Genomic DNA, 14819 nt, shown 5'->3' with positions numbered 1-14819 from the left:
TGTATATATGTATATATATATGTATATATGTATATATATATATATATATATATATATATATATATATATATATATGTATATAATGTTTATTTAAACAATTACATTAAATTTAGCTTAAATTTGCACGTTTTGAAAAAATCATAAGTGCGGATTTTCTTTTTGCCGCCTATCTCTCTCTCTCTCACTCTCTCTTTCTCTTTTTCTCTCTCTCTCTCTCTCGCTCTCTCTTTCTCTCTCTCTCTCTCTCTCTCTCTCTCTCTCTCTATATATATATATATATATATATATATATATATATATATATACATGCAAAGCAAATCTCTTTGTCTGTGCAACGGTGTTATTTTACATCGAACCCACCACGCGTTGTCGTCCATTTGCAAAGATGTTCTCCCTCACCATAATAATTCTATTATTTATTTATTGAAATGCAGTTACAGCGCGCAAAGTTGACGTTCTTTAACCAAGTAACTCTCCCCGGGGAAAAATAGTGTCATATTTCTTTCCTTATTTATTCTCTACTTTTTTTTTTCCTTTTTTATTGTACTTGTTTATTCTCATTAATTGTCTTTTTGTGTTTTTGTAGTTTTCTTTACTGTTGTCATTTTGCTCGTTTTCTCTAGTTCTTATTACAGCATTTCTTTATGTACAGTTGACTAAAGTTGATCATTCCATAAGAAAACCGAAAAAAAACTAATAGGGAATTAATTAAAATGAATGTTTAAAAGAATATGCAAATTAGCTAGATCTTTTGCTAGCGAATGCAATTCTACAACCCATCTATAAGAAAATTGTATTTTCTTCTTAAATAAATAGAAAAGAGGGGTTTTAATATGAATATCAATACACACAAAAGAGGAACGGATTTATAGGAGTATATATATATATATATATATATATATATATTCGGGTTTTTGTTATTCAAAATGTATGTAAACAATAAATAAATATATATATATATATATATATATATATATATATATAACTCATAGGGAATTGATTAAAATGAATGTTTAAAAGAATATGCAAATTAGCTAGATCTTTTGCTAGTGAATGCAATTCCACGATCCATATATATAACAAAGTTGTATTTTCTGTTTAAATAAATAGAAAGAAGGGGTTTTAATATGAATATCATGAATGCCTCTGTTCAATGTCGAAAGACAAAGGATACCCCCCTGAAGGATCAGCTACGCATGAAATTGTGTGACAAGGGTTGCGTAATCTCCAACCACACCTCTTCTGAATCGGCACTGCTTGAGTCCAGTGGCAAGGAGAAGTCCAGGACGACTGGAAACAATGCCGAGATAAGCGGAGAGTGCATGCAGCACCTGAATATTTCAAATGGTTACCCATCTGGTACTGGTCAGGCTCATCATTGCTTAACTGTTGATTTGTCAAACGTGATCATGCCGTATAAATGAATGTTTAAAAGAATATGCAATTCCACGACCCATATATAACAAAGTTGTATTTTCTTTTTAAATAAGTAGAAAGAAGTGTTTCAATATACTAATACACATAAAAGCAAAATTATATATATATATATATATATATATATATATATATATATATATATATATATATAATTTAAAGGAGATTAGAATAATAGTCTAAAGAGCTAAGTGTATTTTAATGTAATAGTGAAATTACTAGTTTAATTAAAATACAGGAAATGCTCGTTGTAATTTAGATATATAATAAGCTCGATAGTTAAATGTCCTAGAGCTAATTCAATATTAAGTAATGTGATCTATAATTTAAAAGTTTTAAAAAATTTTTAAATTTAAAAATCAAAATTTAATTAAATTAAAAATCAGTTTCATAAGAAGGAACAACAACAAAGTCAATTATCTTTATAATTTATTGACTTTGTTGTTGTTCCTTCTTATGAAACTGATTTTTAATTTAATTAAATTTTTATTTTTAAATTTAAAAATTTTTTTAAACTTTTAAATTATAGATCACATTACTTAATATATATATATATATATATATATATATATATATATATATATATATATATATATATATATATATATACGGTTTTAACAAAAACCAAGACTTCAAGAAATGGGTTGATAGCAACGAAAAGTGTATTCCATTGTTAGTTACAATTGTTTCAAGACCATTTCGACAAATTCAAACAATATATCGTTTGAAAATTTTCACAAGAACAGCCTTATTAGATAGAAAAACATTTTAACAATGAAACGTTAAGGAAAAGAAACATTTCCTTTATGAGGAAAAAAACAAACAAACGGGAACACTTTGCCTCCGTCGCATCCTTTGTAAAGTATTTTTTTTAATTATATATATATATATATATATATATATATATATATATATATATATATATATATATATATATATATCGTGTATATATATCGTGTATATATATATTGTGTACAGAAAGTTGTTAGACGAGACAAGTCATTGGTACCGTCGGTTTCAAGCCCGATAGTTTGGACCGTTTAAGATATCCATATACACACTCTCTTCAGCCAATACTTCAGTCGGAAATACGAGTATTGGCTGAAGAGAGTTTGATATTGATATCTTAAACGGTCCTAACTACCGGGCTTGAAACCGACGGTACCAATGACTTGTCTCATCTAACAACTTTCTGTACACAAAATATAAATACGCTCTTATATTTCGGATTTTCCTTTTAATTGAGCACTCTGCTGGATTTCTTTTTCCAAAAAAAAAACCAAACAAACTAATCACACACACACACACACACACACACACACACACACATATATATATATATATATATATATATATATATATATATATATATATATATATATATTCTAGTTTAGAGAACCTACATCAAACAACTGGCACAAGATTCACTATGTGGTTGAAAGATGGATAAAATGTGAAAAATATAAATGATGGGAAAGAGGATATATATCCAAAATTGGCGATGATTAAGAGAAAGAAGAAATTGGAAAGCAAAAAGGAGAAGGAAGATGGTTCTATTCTGAACATCAAAAGATGGATTGGGGTGTCTTGGGAAAGTGATAAATTCTGCGAAAGGAAAGAGCGTATATAAAATTAAAAAATGGATACAATTAAGAAGAAGAAGAAGAAGAAGAAGAAGAAGAAGAAGAAGAAGAAGAAGATAAATAAGAGGAGAAGAAGAAGAAGAAGAAGAAGAAGAAGATAAATAAGAGAAGAAGAAGAAGAAGATAAATAAGAGAAGAAGATAAATAAGAGAAGAAGAAGAAGATAAATAAGAGAAGAAGAAGATAAATAAGAAGAAGAAGAAGAAGAAGAAGATAAATAAGAGAAGAAGAAGAAGAAGAAGAAGAAGAAGAAGACTATTGGTGATTAAGTAAATATTAATTTACGGGTTTGTATTACTGTACACATAGATTCGAAAAAGTTGTCAAAAAAACAAATATATAACAAATAAATGTTATCAAAGGCAAGATAAGTTACTTTTCTACCAAACTGGATATATTTTTTGTGTTTTTATTCAATGTAACATGTTTATTCAGCTCGAAAAACATGCAGTGTTTACCGATGTATTGGAACATTCAAGATAACGTCTTATTCTCTCTTTAACACCGTAAGTGTGAAAAAAGATGTTATAAATAAAAAACCGGATAAAATACTGTTAAAAACTCGCTCAATACATGTTACCGTGACATAGGATGACATATATTCGGCGGGTTTTTAATAGTATTTTGTATAGATTTTTATTTATAACACCTTTTTCCATACTTACCGTGTTAAAGAGGGTGTGAGACGCCATCTCGAATTTTCGAATACATCGGTAAACACTGTATGTTTTTCGAGCTGAATAAATATGTTACATTGAATAAAAACACAAAAATATATCCAGTTTGGCAGAAAAGTAACTTATCTTGCCTTTGATAACATTTATTTGTTATATATTTGTTTTTTGACAACTTTTTCGAATCTGTGTACAGTAATACAAACCCTAATTTACTATTTCGATGTCCCGTATCACAAAAAAAGCATCATCATCGCAGACGTTAATTAATGAGAAACGAATTACTTCTCTTTATAGTCGCTCTTTAACAGTTAAAAATCATAAAAACCACTTCTTCTCTTTTAAAAGCATGGTTGTCTGTTTGCAGTTTCAAATTGGTTATTTAAATTTATAATAAAAAGTCATGTTAAGAGAAAACTACATTTTTTTATCATAGGTTCTCTTTAAAATTAAAAAAAAACGTGCAAGTGAATTGATCAATGTCCCTTTATAATTTATATAAAAATATTTTTCAGAAATAAAAAAAATGTAATTTGTTTCAAGCAATTCTTTTTGGTTTTAAAAGGTTAAAAAATAATAATTTACTAAAAAAAAATTGTTTTAAATTCGTTGCTATTTGCGTTATTTTATTTTTTGTTCATTTTATTTATAACTAGCATGGGTGCGGTGCCTAGCGTTGCCTGGGTATTTGGAGGTGTATGTTGAGCAAAAAAAAAAAAAAAAAAAAAACGGTCAATTAAAAAAAAAACTTTAACCCCTATTATGACCCCTTAAAATTTATTGTTTTGGCCTCAAATCACTTTATTAAGTTAGATCCATGTTCAAGAAACCTATATCTAAAATTTCAAGTGTTTAGACCCAAAATTATCGGAGGAGTTTGGTAGAGTTCTGAAAGGTCGAATCGTTGAACTTTGACCCCTTAATCGCCAAATGTTTGGCCGAAAACCGATCACATCGATTTTCCCAAATCTCAGTACCCTGTATATCAAATTTCGAGTCTGTAGACTTAAAATTGACAGAGTTATTGCGTAGGGAAATGTACACAGACAGACAGACACACAGATACACAGACAAACAGATACACAGACACGTTCACTTTTACGTATATATAGATGCGGTTTTTTTTTTTTAAATCAACTACCGTGGAATTTCCATTTGCTTTGCTAGTTATGATTATTATTAAGTAAGAGAAACTACTTGGTGAAGTGATAACTTATATAAAAGAGGAGAGAGAGAGAGAGAGAGAGAGAGAGAGAGAGAGAGAGAGATTACAACATTCAAAATTGGTAACATATGAGAAGAAAGAAAAGGAAGAAAAAGAAAAAGAAGAAGAAGAAGAAGAAGAAGAAGAAGAATAAGAAGACGACTATTGGTGATTAACTAAATATTAATTTACTTTTTCGAAGTCCCGTGTCACAAAAAAAGCATCATCATCGCAGACGTTAATTAATGAGAACCGAATCACTTCTCTTTATAGTCGCTCTTTAACAGTTAAAAATCATAAAAACCACTTCTTCTCCAAGAATTTTTAAAATACAAAAAAGCATGGTTGTCTGTTTACAGTTTCAAATTAGTTATTTGAATATATAATAAAATGTCATGTTAAAGTAGACTACTTTTTATCATAGATTCTCTTTAAAACTAAAAAAAAAAAAAAAAAAAAGAACGTGCAAGTGAATTGATAAATGTTCCTTTATAATTTATATAAAAAAAATTATTCAGAAAAAAAAAATGTAATTTATTTCAAGCAATTCTTTTTGGTTTTAAAAGGTTAAAATAATAATAATTTACTAAAAAAAAAGAAGAAGAAGAAGAAGAAGAAGAAGAAGAAGAAGAAGAAGAAGAAGAAGGGCGAGGCAAATACTGACGATTGTTAACAATAAGAGAAACGGTAAGAAAAGAAAAAGGGACAGATAAATTAAGAGATAGAAAATAAAGAAAGAGAAAGAAAAGAAAAAGATAGAAAAAAGAGGAAAATATAGAAAAAGAGAGAGGGACATTGTGAGCGAAAGAGAAAAAAAAAGGAAAGATAGAATCAAATAATGACATCAATATCAAACGATAGCTAACAGTAGCTTGGGGAAGTGATAAATTCTGGGAAGGAGTAGAAATGGTATAAAATGCAAGATTGGCGATAGTTGATGAAAAGAAAAAGAAAAACCAAGCTTCTCTCTTTTCACCATAATCACTCTGACCACCATCATGCCCCAACTGAAATAAATGGCTCTTGTCTTAAGGAAGCTCCAGCTCCTGACAAGCAGGACTGACCGTAACTCCAGATCTAAAATGGAACACATACATCAAATCTGTTGCCAAGATTACTAGAAAAATGGTAGGGTCACTCTCCCGCTACAATAATGCAATCTTATATCTGCATAAGAGCCAGGTACATCCTAAAATGGGGTATTATTGCCACATTTGGGCAGGAGCTGCACAGCTCACCCTATCTAGCCTTGATAGAGTTCAAAAGCGGCTTCGAAACCGACTAGGTGATGCCATTTTCTCTTCCCTGCAAACTCTTTCTCACAGAAGAGATAACTGACAAATTTCTATGATTTCAGGTTCAAATAGACAGCTACAGCAGGAATTGGAATACACCCTACTAAAGCTTGATTGTCACAGGTGGTGAATTTCAAAAATGCAATCTGGACGTGAGAACACTTTAGAAAAACTATATGTAAAAAAATCTGTTTTAAACTTGGAAAAATGCCACAGAAACGTATGGAATGCTTCAGACTGCTTTTGGACCATCTTGCATGAATTGAACATCAGTTTTTGACTGGCATAAGAGTTTCAAGGAAGGCAGGAAGTCTATGAGGGACGATGAGAGGTGTGGAAGGAGTAAGGAAGTCAGAACACCAGAGTTGATTGACCAAATAAAAAATTTCATGGATAAGTACCGTTATAAAGACAATAAGTGCACAGTTTGATGTCAGTGTGGGAACTGTACACACAATTATTCATGGGAAACTTAAGATGTCAGTGATTTGTGCGAAGTTTGTACCAAGGGTGCTCAGAGAAGATTAGAAAGAAAGATATTATCATGACAGCAAGATGGGCATCAAGACAGTTCCTCGCCCTCCCTATACTCCAGACCTTGCTCCCTGTGACTTTTAGTTATTTCCTAAGCTCAAGGAAAAACTTAGAGGCTGTCGTTATAAGGCAATTGAGAAGATGAAAGAGGCTGTGACGAGGGTCATTGCAACGCTCTCACAAAAGGACTTCCATGTAGGTTTACAGAAGTTGTTGGAACGGTACAACAAGTGCTTTGCAGCCGGAGGAGATTACTTCGAAGGGTACAAGAGTTTCGTGTGTGTACTATCAATAAATGTGCCCATACGGAAAAAAGGTTAAAAACTTATTGAAGGCACTTTGTAGGGCTAAAAAAGAGAAATTGCGAGAGACAGAGAGAGAGAGAGAGAGAGACAGACAGACAGACAGACAGACAGGCAGACAGGCAGAGGGAAAACAAAAACAAACAAAAAACAAGTTATTACAAATATAACAAAAAAATAGATTGAAGTAGCTTGGGAAAGTGACAAATTACGGGAAGGAAGAGAGATTATATAAGACCTTATGTTGACAACAGTTAAGATGAAGAGAGACAATAAGAAGAGGAAGAGAGGAGGCGGGAGAGTTAAAAAAGAAGAATAAAAGAGACACGGAAATAGAAAATAAGAAAGATAGTAAAGAAAGAAATGGTTTAGTTATTTCACATACGAAATAGATGATATCACCTTTTTTTTCTGAAGAAAAAGTGAAGACAGAATTAAGTTATTGAAAGTACCAAAAGATAGGCCGAAGTAGCTTGGAGAAGTGACAAATTACGCGAAAGAGGAGAGATGGTATAAAACTCTAGCTTGACGGCAGTTAAGAGGAAGAAGAACAACAACGAGAGGAAGAGGGGGAGGAGGGGCGAGGGAGTTAAAAAATTAGAAAAAGAAGTAGAGAAAGGATTAAGTTATTTCAAAAACCAAAAGCTGCTCTCACCTTTCGTAGAAAAGTGAAGTACCGGACAGTCTGCGACGAATGGAGCTCGGTTCTCGAGTGAGACACCTTACCTCAAATTTGGACGCTATATATGTATGAAACTAAGGTGGGCGTTGGTGTCATTAATTACCGTTTTTTTTTTGTTTTTTTTTTGGCACAAGAAAATAGACCACACCCTGCACCTCTCCCAGGTCAACTTAATCAACAAGTCGTATACAAACAGGGTGTCTCATATTTTAGCTTAATTACATTTAATAGATAAACATCTCATTAGGCTCGCTATTGTAGAAGTCATCAGGTTACAAAAAGAAATCAGTCTAATATACCTATTTTCTTTAAAATAAAGTAATGCCTGGGCGGATAGTCCACTTATAACAATAAATACTATCCCCCCCCCCTAACAAAAAAAAATTCCAAATAGATAATATGGAGGAGAACGATGGTGGTAATGTTCTCGATGTATGACCAAACGGGATAGAACGATAAAAGTGTCGCCCTAAAGAAAAACAACAGCTTTATTTTAAAACTTTTATTTAAAAAAATGTCAATTCAGGTAACTTGATTATGTTATAGAGCTGACATCTATTCAATGTAGCCGCCTTCAGCCTCAATCACTGCCTCGATGCAGGTCCAGAATTAGGAGCCTGCGTTTTCCACAAGCGTCAGTGGGAACTCGGTGAATACTCAGCGGATGTCGGCGATCAGGTTGGCTTTGGTGTTGTGGGAGGTCATGTTGGTGATGTTTTCCACATATGACCAAACGTAGTCCAGTGGGTTCAGGTTGTTGGAGGAGTGGGGCAGTAAAAGAAGGGTACAAAGTTCTCTCTGATTCTCTTTCGTCTGATCTTGATCACATGGTGCAATGGGAAAAGAGGTAGCTTGTTAATTTTAATGCATGTAAAACCAAACTTCTATCTTTCCATCATCAGTGTTCTGATCCCCATCTGATATCAATTGGAATGAATGGCTCTCGTCTTGGGCAGGCTCTCTGTTTTGGCAGGCTTCTAGGTTTGACCTTTGTTCCTGATCTGGGATGGAGCATCTTAAGGAAACTCCATGTCTTTACAAGCTTCTGGGACTGGCTTTCACTCCTGATCTGAAATGAAACACGTACATCAAATCTGTTGCCAAGATTGCTGGAAAAATGGTTGGATCACTCTACCACTCCAGTAATGCAATTCTCTATCTGTATAAGGACCAGGTATATCCTAAAATGGAGTACTATTGCCACATTTGGGCAGGAGCTGCAGTATTCTGATACACGTCTGGCATCAATTGGGATGAATGGCTCTCATCTTGGGGAGGCTGACCTTTGGTCCTGATCTGGGATGGAGCATGTGCATCAGATCCATTGCGAGGGCTGCTGGAAATATGGTCCGATTGTTCTACCACTCCAGTGGGTATCTCGCTGCTGATGCAGTTCTTTACCAACCTGTATAGGAGCTGGGCACATGCAGGAATGGCGTGCTGTTGCTGCATCTGGGCAGGGGCTGCTAGAAGCGGCTTGTCCTGCCTTGACAGACTTCAAAATCGATTTCGTGGTCTGTTGGGGGATGCCCTTTCCTCTTCCCTGCAGCCTCATTCCCACAGAGGAGGTGTTGCGAGCTTGTCTCTGCTTTATCGTTGTTTTCATGGAAGGTGCTCGTCTGGGCTCCAGTCTGTAGTCCCCCTTAGCCTGACTGTCGCGAAAAGCAACCGTGTGACTGAAATTAATATTGGTAGTTTCCCCCACTCTTTATCTGTGCCTAGACCTGGGCGTAGATTCCATAACCAGAGCTACTTTCTTGGAACTGCGCAGCTGTGGAGCTCTGTTCAATTTTCTTGCTTTCCAGTTCACTGCAGTATGGTTCTCGTCGGGTCTGGCGTGAATAGGTTCTTGATGAACTGTTCCCTTCGTCAGATGTCCAATACTAACAATTACTGCAACGTTTTTCCGTTGACTACTGTGCACTCGTTGACCCTTATCCTCGAGTGGCCTCCAAGCCTTGATAGGTGGTCTCCCTTGTGAAAAGAAAAAAAGAACTGTTTCTAAAGCCAAGCATGAGTCTTTGGACTTGTGGGCCGGCGTAGAGTCCTGCTACCACACTCGGCACTCGGGGTCTGCCAGCGGCCATCTGATTACACCAAGGGATCATCACACTCTTTAGCACATCCAGGTACACTTTGGTGTTGATTTTCAAGACAACTTCGAAGATGTGAGGTGGCATGATGTGGCACTCACTTGAAAACACACCAAAGAGCATAACTATGGCCGGAAACTTTTTTTTCATCACCCTGGACATGTCTCTGTCATTCGTGGCATTCCAGCAATACACTTTGAGGGTGCTGGCAATGGTCCTGTTGATTGGATCGATAAAGAGGGTGCTGGCAATGGTCCTGTTACTTGGATTGGTAGAGAGCATGAGTTGTACAGTGGCGCATCTCTGATCTCACTCGTTGAACATTGTGTCACTTTCAGACATGATCGAAGGCTCCTATCGCTCTTAAGATTTGTACACAACTGGCCAACTAGTAGATGGTCTGCAACAAAAACAGAAAACCGGTTTTCATCAAATGAAAATGGAATCATGTCATCTTTTCTATGGCAACAATTTTATGGTTCTACCTTCCTCAACTCCAAGAAAAAGAAGATGGTAACTTCTTATGGAAATTGCTTCAGGCAATACATGAAGCCACTTGATGTAAAGAGCTAACAAGAAAAAAGATAATCATTTCAAAGAAAGGAGTTGCTTATTGGCCTTAGTCTTGAAAAGACCAAGGTTATGTTAGAGGGAAGGGCTGTCCCCATGTAAATATAAAGAATATTAGATTAGGATACGCCTAGAATCGAACCCTGAAGGCAAAGTTAAGAAATGGAATGTTAGAAATTTAGTCTATTGTTAAATTCTATTAGAATAGTTAAATATTGTTTGTATCGGAAAAAAGAGTTTATTGTCCATTCTTTAGAAATCTGAATATTAAAAATGTCAGTAAAAGAATGAACGATGCAAATTAAATTACGTTGTTTAAAATAGGTTAGAGTTATATATTGGGGATTCTTTTGTTTGTCAAAAGTGTATTTTGGACAAACATATGTAAAGTCACGTGAAATTAGTAACGTTTGAAAAACACACTTCTGACGTCATAGACAAAGGATATTTCTCCATATTATGGGATTCGGATTTTAGTCAGTGAGTCAGAGAAAGTCAGTCAGAGACAATTGATCAGCCAAAAGTTGGCATAGTCAGAGGAGAGTCGCCTTAGAGGCGAAGGGTAGAAGATTAACCATGTAGATACAAGTGAATTCATGACGTCATTCGACCGGCCGATCAGATGAATAAAGCAATCATCATTGTGTTTTGTAACTGTTGTCTTGTGTCACATCCTTCATCACGAACGAAAAACGTAATTGTGTTTTATCATTTTATAATGAACATTGTGAATCCTTCCAAGTTATGTGTCCCATCTCCTCCATCACAAGAAATGTCTATAAATGCCTCCTCTCCTCTGTGTTAAAAGAACTATAATCTATATATATATAAAAACGGAAATATATGTATGTATGTGTGTATGTGTATGTATGTGTGTATGTTTGTGTGTCTGCTAAAAACTTTCGACAGACAGAACGAAAAAACTCGGTATCATATTGAAGCTCCATCCTTCGCCCGAAAAATATCGAAAAATTGGCCAAAAACGTTAACTTTTTAACCACGAAATCGACAATTTTCTACAGAGGGGGGTAAAAAAACGTCCTCTCATGGCGAGGACCAGTTCTCCGCATGCGTCAGATGACGTCATGACCTGATTTAGGTTAAATAGTTGAAGAACTGACTAAATTTCATGTACGTCGTGTTAGCTCTGTTGGTTAAGCAGGGTTTTTTAGCGTTCATTTTTCTGTTTTTATTTTACTTCGCTTATTCTTAGGTTTTCATTAACACCCCCACCCCTGCGCGACCACACACACTGAAAAAAACCTGGGCAACGCCGGGTATCCCTCGCTAGTCTATATATATATAAAAGCGAAAATGTGTGTATGTATGCATGTGTGTTTGTGTGTCCGCTAAAAACTTTCGACAGACAGAACGAATATTAACTCGAAATATCGAAAAAATGGCAAAACCGTTCATTTTTTTTCACCCTGAAATCAACAATTTTCTACAGGGGGGGGGGGTCAACAAAAACCGTCCTCTCATGACGAGATCGGTTCTACGCATGCGTCAGGTGACGTCATGACCTGATTTGGTTTAAATAGTTGAAGAACTGACTAAGCTTCATGTACGTCGTGTTAGCTCAGTTGGTGAGAGCGTTGGTTCATTATCTAAACGCTTTGGGTTCGAATCGTGGTGTGAGATGTCTTTTTTTTTTCGATTTTTTAAATTTAATTATTGCAGCTGTGTTATTTAAGCCATTTTTCACGTAACGTTCGTTTTTCTGTTTTTTTTTTTTACTTCGCTTATTCTTAGGTTTTCATTAACACCCCCACCCCCGACCGACCACACACCCCAAAAACACCCGGGTACCCACCGATTTTTTAAATTTTAATATCGAAACAGGCTTATTTAAGCCATTTTTCACGTGTTTTTCCTTCTTAGGGTTTTAATTTTTCAGAAGTTTTAGCGTTCGTTGTTCTGTATTCTTTTTCGTTTTTGATTTTTCGATTTTTACATTTAACATCGTTCGTTTGCCTTACGTTAATTTTTTTTGTGTTTTGTTTCGATGTTTTGATTAACCCCCCCCCCCACCGCCGCCCGGGTAGCCCCCGCTTAAGTTTTAACGTTCGTTTTTCTGATTTCTTTTATTACTTCGCTTATTCTTAGGTTTTCATTAACAACCACACACACCTCCAAACACTCGGGCAACACCGGGTATCCCCCGCTAGTATATATATAAAAGTATTCTCTCCTCATCACTATCTTTGTATTCTGTTATACATATCATCGTGCTTAGGTCAAGCAACTGACCTCTAACTTCTTTGGAAACTGTGGCTCGTGATGTCACGTCTACCGGGAGATCTCCACATGAATTCTCAACGCCTCTGTGTTGAATTCTGCTGAAAGAGTTAATTCCATAAAGTTACAGATTTTTACAAATGTACATCGTTCAGTTACCAAAAATATTTTAAGTCCTACATATCTTATTTCTTCGTCACTTGATTGCTGATCAGGTGAGGGAGATGGGGTGACCCTAGAGCAGGTGTTATTCTCTCAAGATTTTGGCGCAAATCTGTCAATTCCCAGCGGGTATTGGCTTTTTATACTAAGGTCGCGGGTTAGAGTCTGACGATCTGCTGAACCAATCAAAGCCAGCCACCTATCTGGGGAAACCCCAGATACGTTTGCGTGTGTGCACTTCCCCAAATCGTCCATAGTTTCGAAAATCTGGGGCCAAAATGAAATCATTTTCACACGACCTGAAGAGGTTAACCCCTGTCATTCAGAAAGCCCTCGTCTGAAACAGGTGTCCTCGAAGCCACGATAGGTCTGGTTTCATCTCTACATAGTTCTGACATTTCCGATCCCCTCAATCTCAAACAGCAAAACACATGTCTGGTTTTAACAATAATATATATATATATATATATATATATATATATATATATATATATATATATATATATATATATATATATATGTTTTAATTCAAGTATTTTTGTTACCTGCTGTTGTCCGAGATTCAATTAGACAATCTTAACATATTTGCCCGGTCTTCCTCGGGTACTAGGGAGGGGGGTGTCTCAACCTCCCCAATAGGAAGCAAATCGCTACATCAAGACGATCATGTTACAATATATGTCCGGGTCATCTTTAAGCTATAAAGAATGAAAGATAATAAATGCAAGATAGAAAATACATCAGGTTGACATGAAAGTTCTTGCAGTTTTTAACTTTTAAATTCAAATGAACATATCTCAGCTCAAACAAAAATTTATTGATCAAAATAAGCACCATCAGAATCAACACAATTTTGCCAACGCAAAACAAGTGAATTTCTGCCAGTAACATAAAAATCTTGCGTTCTGGTGGCGATGAAGTTACTCAAGACGTTTTTGATATCGCTTACCTTTTTGAAGCATTTCTTATGCAGAAAGTTGTCGAGATGATTGAAAAAGTGGTAGTCGGTGGGTCAGAGGTCTGGAGATTATAGGGGATGAGGCAGAGTTTTGTAGCCCTATTCCTTCAACTTCTACAGGGTCAGTTTAGTAACGTGCAGTCGGGCATTGTCACGGAGGAGAATTGAGCCTTTTGCTGTTGACTAATGAAGTACATAATACCCTCCCCACCAAATATTTCGACAGAATGGATACAAAGAGAGAAAGCGATTCTCTAGATATTGAGCACTTTTTGTTACTCGTGCGCTGGACTAGAAGTGTCAGAAGCCGCCATTGGAAACCAGTGAATAAGCATTTGATTATATAGACTCTTTCTGTTTCAAAGCTTATAATCAATATGAAAATGTAATTTCAAACCCTAATTTTTTTTTCAATAAAATGAGGAAAGACCAAATTTTAAAATAATGAAAGGTTTAAACGAAAAAAATACAATATCTTTTTTTTCAATCGGTTTTCTTTCAGAAAGATTTCACGAAATCAACGAATTTTAATTCAAATCAAATCTAAAAAATATATAAATGGCAAAAAAATCACTTACCTATAAAAAAAAAGCAATGGGTGCTTCCATTCTTCATTTATAAGAAATGTCCATATTTATATTTTATATTCCATGTATTTTTAAAATAAAAGAATTTTTTAAAGCAAAGGTCCTAGAAAATCGCATTTTCGCAACTTGTTTCCACCATTAGCGTAAATCTGTATGGCTTCGAATTTTCAGTTTATCAAATACGGATGTCTCAAAGGGACATAACTATTTCCAAAACTTAAAAGCAATACATGTATCCTTATCTCCCTTTTGTATTTTTGACATATTTCATTTCAACTACAAAGTGTTCAGTATGTGCTACCATATTTGCAAAATATGAACATTTCCTTCATGGATTTTGGCTGATTGCAAAAAATTCGCTCTACCAAATTTTCATTTTTTTTATTCTCTTAAAGGAATACATGAATTTTTGATTTAATATATTTTAATAATTCTTTATCGAG

At 34.8% G+C, this 14819-nt stretch overlaps 1 protein-coding gene across 1 annotated transcript in view; it reads right to left on the bottom strand.

Moving 5' to 3' along the window:
- Window positions 1-7854, bottom strand: part of LOC145268672 (uncharacterized) — a 9932-nt gene extending 2078 nt beyond the window's left edge. The window contains exon 1 of the mRNA XM_080124164.1: window positions 7742-7854. The gene's annotated coding sequence lies outside the window, so the exon portion shown is untranslated. The remainder of the gene's footprint in view (window positions 1-7741) is intronic.
- Window positions 7855-14819: the final 6965 nt, after the last annotated feature.

This window comes from Euprymna scolopes, chromosome 44 (assembly GCF_053919585.1).
Source record: "Euprymna scolopes isolate OS-2025 chromosome 44, ASM5391958v1, whole genome shotgun sequence".
NCBI classification, from domain to species: domain Eukaryota; kingdom Metazoa; phylum Mollusca; class Cephalopoda; order Sepiida; family Sepiolidae; genus Euprymna; species Euprymna scolopes.
The sequence above is the reverse complement of the archived record's forward strand: the minus strand, read 5'-3'. Positions and strand labels throughout refer to the sequence as shown.